The sequence below is a fragment of the Pinus tabuliformis genome, chromosome 1_1 (assembly GCF_031772625.1).
Source record: "Pinus tabuliformis cultivar Carrire ecotype Pingquan chromosome 1_1, CPIR1, whole genome shotgun sequence".
Taxonomy (NCBI): Eukaryota; Viridiplantae; Streptophyta; class Pinopsida; order Pinales; family Pinaceae; genus Pinus; species Pinus tabuliformis.
Genome location: NC_142297.1, coordinates 968,575,453 through 968,581,163, shown reverse-complemented (window position 1 = coordinate 968,581,163; position 5,711 = coordinate 968,575,453).

Here is a 5,711-nt window from a genome sequence, read left to right as displayed (position 1 = left end):
TATATTAATATTAAAGTTTATTAATAATAACACATTATAAATAAAATAAAATTTCCCCACGAATAAATCACTTTATAAAGATCATTGTGTGGGGAGAACTGGTGGAAAATGGAGGGAGCTAGGGTTTCAATGAGCGGGCAAACGAGGTCTAGAGTGGCCGCCAAGAAGTGCCCCTCGGATGGCACCCAAGGAATCGAGGAACCTGGTCACAAGAGAGCTCTGGCATCAAGGGGGCACACACTGGAACATCAATCCGACCTAAACAACCGAGACATTGGCTCGCACGCGAATTGGAATGGAGTACTTCCCATGGGGAAGAATACACACAAGGGGAACAAGGTCAAAGCAGGCCTGTCATATGGGTTTTCGCTTACTTCTTAAGACCACCAGAGATCAGGGGGAAATATCTGAGACGAAAAAGGATAATGAAAACAGGGACCTCCTGCACAGTAGTAAGGGAAAAGGTGCCACTGACACCTTCCATCCATTGGACAGCTCGTGGGGAAGTAAGATCAAACTGGCGCGATGGCAGTTCTAGGCAGATGGTCGTTGCTGTGGAAATGTAGGGTATCCCCTAGGTACAGAGTATCTCGCTATTGTCAGAGTGCTGAATCGCATCCAAATCGGGGATGGATACCTAAGGGCCTTGCAAGGGCACACAGAAAAGGGTGTGCGATAAGGCGAACAATCAAATGGGATAGTGGGATGTTGATGGAAGCTGGACCAACTAGTTGGACTGCAATAGCCGACCACAAAAAATCCTCCCCTCTTCAGTGAAAAGCGCTACAGGGTCTCCATTGGATCGGACATGGTTTGAATGTTAGGGCAATAATACCCTACAACACACACACAACTGGTCCCTCCCCACAGATATGGGAAGAAAGTCAATGGGAACAGGGCACCGGAACCCTGTTAGGAAACGTAGAGCCCACAATGAGCCGAAGCACAACTCCTGCTGCACAGACAAGCTACTCCCAAATGGCAACAAAACCTAGATCTCTAGTAAGTACCCTTTGTTTCCAAGTATTTGTCAAATACCCTACCGGAAAAACACATTTGATTTGGGTACATGGAACCGATAGTGTGATGCATATGAAGAACCTTATTTCTCAACAAGTTGGTTACCCCACCAGTTTACAAAATCTGATACATGGGGGCATAGCACTCCAGGACTCCAAGCCTCTTATGGACTACAAAATCACACTTGTATCAACCATAATTCTCAATCTGAGACTAAGAGGTGGTGTGGCAGATAACAATAAAAATCCTTATGGGGGAGAAGGAATTGGGAGTTGCTCAGCAAAAAGCGCAGAAACACATCAGGGGAAAAAAATGGATGCCTATCTTTCAAAAACATTCTCCAAGGGAAAAATAAATCCACAGTGACACCAAAACAAGCAAGTATGGAACCAAGGCCATATATTGTGGAGCAACTGAATTATACCCTAGAATTAAACATAGATATACTAGAAACAGATGAGCATTGTACTATATTTGAAAAACAAGCTATAATTTGTAGATTCAACTATTTTTGGCCCAAGCCTGTTGAGCTATTTCATTGGATTTTCACAAACTGGACTACACAATGTGAAATACATCTCTGCTCCAAGGGTTTCTTCATAGTGAACTTCCCTTCAGCAGAGGCTAGAGATATTATAATACGGGAAGGACCTTGGTTTTGGGGGTCCACGGGTCTCTTCATCACACCATGGTTTCTAGAATTTGATGCAAACACAATGGTTGTTTCAAGGATGCCAGTTTGGGTACGCTTGCACAACCTCCCAATACATCTTTGGAATCAACAAGTCCTTGTAGGAATCAGTAACACCATTGGGAGTTATATCAAAATGGACACCCAAAGACTAGAGGAAAGAATCTACACATTCACACGAATTTGTGTGGAAGTAGATCTCAGCAGAGGTCTGCCAGATTGAATTCACCTGCAGCATAAACAGAGGTGCTGGCCACAGGTTTTAGATTATGAAAATACAACATTCAGATGCAAAACTTGCCGACAAACAGGACATCTACAAAACACGTGTCTAGAAGCCAAAAAATACAATCGTAGGAAGAAGAAATCAGGGAAACAAGCCAAGGGATGGCAATTTCCTCCACTTCTCTTTGATGAGGAGGAGGAAGAGGATGTTGAAAATGTCATACCCAACGAGAACAATTAGATGAATAAAGAACCAGAAGCAGAGGATTTAAATCCACAAGATCAGATGGACTCTCAACAAGCAAAGATACCAGAAACAATGGACACTAGTGGAACCAAATGACAACACTTATCAGACACCTCAGAAGCTGATAAAGACAACCCCCAACCTATGGATGACACTTCACTAGCACTTGTATCTACATTACCGACTCAAGGGGAGTGGCAAAAGGTTGAGAAGAAAAAAGGGCGAAAAGCATGACCTTTCCCCACTTATACATTATTTTATTGCTTTCATGAACTTTGATCAGCAGTCAATGATTGTTGATGGAATGCGCCACAACATCTGCAACATGTAATTTTGTTTTAATTAATAAAATTACGATTTTTCTTTTGGAAAACAAATCACTTTATAAATATATGAAGAAAAAAATATGCATAACAGTTTATTATTTATTAAATTAAATTTTTATATAAAAATCACTAGAATTTTAGGGAATTTTATTAATGATTAAACACATGAGAGATAAAATCAAATTTCCCACAAATAAATCACTCATGTATGGAAAACAAAACAAAATATGTCTAAAGTTTATGATTGACTAAATTAAGTTTTTATGAAAAAGCACTCGCATTCTGGATATATTAGATTCAAATTTTATTTGTTCGTCCTTTTTTTTTTCTCAATTTAACAACTAAAATTTCCATTCAATCTCTATAGAAAGATAAACCTAAGAGGATTGACCTAACAAAATATTTATAATTAATTTTTTGTTTTTAATATCTAAATAATATAGAAAAGTAATAATCAAGAAAATTAAATCAAACTTATTTTAACGGTTTCTTAAAAAATTTGGAAGACTAATAAAAAAACAACTCTAAAATGTTATATTTTAAACATCCTTTTAATAGTTTAACTTCACATCAATTCTTTTATCTAATTTACCATATATTTATTGTTTTTATTCTAATAGTAACATGGGAAATTATATTAACATGTTTTTGTGTGATAGCACATTAAAATTACATCTAATACTTAAGTAGCATGTTTTTCTAAGGTATTTTTAGGGCAAGTATAAAATTAACTTACCTCCTCAACCAAAGGTTGGTTTATTAGATACATCTATAAATGTCTCAAATAATTTTCCTATAGAAAACACCATGAATTTTACAACATTTTTTTAGGATAGAAAAAATTACAGACAACAAACATCAACACTAATAACATAATATTTTTATGTTATCGATAGATGCTATCCAATTCAACAAAGGTAGTATAGCTGAAGCAATATATGCATAATTGATAGAAGAAACTAGGGCCATAGTTTTTCAAAATCCTTCATGCTTGAACAATTTGCAGTTGTTTTCTGAGCCCATTTATTTCCACTCTTAGCTCTTGTCTTTGGTTTCATTGTGTGGATAGGATGTCCATTAGTGAATTGACTTGGGCAGAAATCCTATCTATTCTCATGCCGAGGATGGAAAACTCTAGTTGCTCCTCTATTTCTATGGTGTCTGACTCTATTCGAGGGTTCTACCAACATCCTCACCCGCCAACAATGATTGTGTCAAAAGATGATTTATCTTCTACTATGTCATGAACTGAGGTCCAATTATCAATCTGTCATTAGTTGTAAACATACCATGTGACCATGATAAAACTGTAAACACCAAGAGGATGGAAAAGCATTGAAAGTAACCGACAATGGAAATTGGTTATACCTATTACCAATTGCTTATTGGCCTCCCCAATAGATCCATTCTTATTACATATAATACTTGGGCGGAATAACACTAGAATGATTACAAAGTAATTGTGCCTATTTGTCCACACACAAACCATCACATCCCATACCCAACTTAGCAACCACCAGCATGTTGATCACATAGAATATTGACAACCTACTTTCAGCACAGCTAAGAAATAACTATGCCACTTCCCTCGCATGAATACTTCCAATTTCATATCTAGAAACCCCATCTAATTATCCTATATGTTGTCCTTTTTCATTACCCCACTTTTCATCCACCTAGGGAGTTGTAGGTTACCTTTAATATCACACATGGCCTATGATCTCTTCCACGTGGATTTTTATTAACTAACTTCATGCATGTGGTTCTTGCTTTAGTTTTGACACCACCTCTAATTTGAATTTTCTTAAAGTTATGGAATCAAAACTTCCTATATGGTTCCATTAACCTTCATCATGCTGGGAGAAAATGACTACTTGATTGGCTAGAGATTCTTCCTGTGTGTTTAATTCTCTTAGCACACGCTTAGCTTGGGTTTTAGGGAAGGAGGAAAGGATTTCCATAAATCTCTTATAAAGGAAACTTAATTTAAGGTATGTGGGGGAAGTTCCTAGGTTGAGATGTCTAATTGTATTGTTGGATCCCCCCACTATGATATGTGAGCTAATGGGATGACTCTTGACCAAGATGGGTTTTTCAAGGAAGGCATACATTTCCACTCGGTTATTGGAAGCTATGCCGAGGCTCCATAAATAACATAAATTCATTTTCCCTCCAAAACCATAGAGTAGCCCCCTACCCCACCACACTAGCCACCCCTACCATATCTTCATTGTTAAGTAAATATTTGAGTATCCTTTAACTAGCTAAGAGTGAAAGGGAATTATCATGTCAAGGACTTATTTCAGTTAAATAAAACCCTTTATGATTGTATACCTAGTGTATCGGCTCATTCTACTTAAACCAACTATGAAGGGACTCAAATTTATTATTCTTTACTCTGCAACTCCTCAAAAGATAATTAAAAATATCTACAAAATTAAAAAAAAAAAAATCTTACGAGGAGGTCCTTATGTAGAGAACAAGTATACATTAGAAACATGGGAAACTATTTACACCTAAAAGAATAAAGGAGTTATAGGGTTACACTATTATATTTAATAAGTACATGTTTGAGATGGCAAAACAAAACAATTTATAGAAAAAAAATATCTGTTGAGAACCCATGGTAGGATATCCATAGAAATACATCTTTTCCTATTTGGCTACACATGTGCAAAAATGCAAAGAAAGATATAACCTTAATATTTAATGCTGGAACTTGGAAAATAAGAAAGAGATGTGCTCAAACTAACTCACATAAATACACAAGCATACATACATATATGCACATGCATGCACATACACACATATCAAGTTAAACATGTTAACTCAATAATTATTATGTATATTGTTAGGCAATTGGTTAGTTTTGTGTCAAACATAAACCCATTTTAAATTGTTAAGTAAAACATAAACTTACGTCGTACTCAGAGATTCCCTAGATGCAACAGGTGCATAGTTTGAATTCCTAAATAAAACTTGCTAAGTAAAACATAAATGTGCACCATACTCAAATATTCCATGGACCCAATAGGTGCACACTTTGAATTCCTAAATAAAACATAAACTTCTATACTCAGGGACTCCATTGTCCCAACAGATTCCCACTTTGAATTCCTATGTAAGACATAAACTTACATGTATCGAGATGTTTGTACACAGGGATTTCGTATGCCCAAGACCATTCATCCCAAATTTTCCT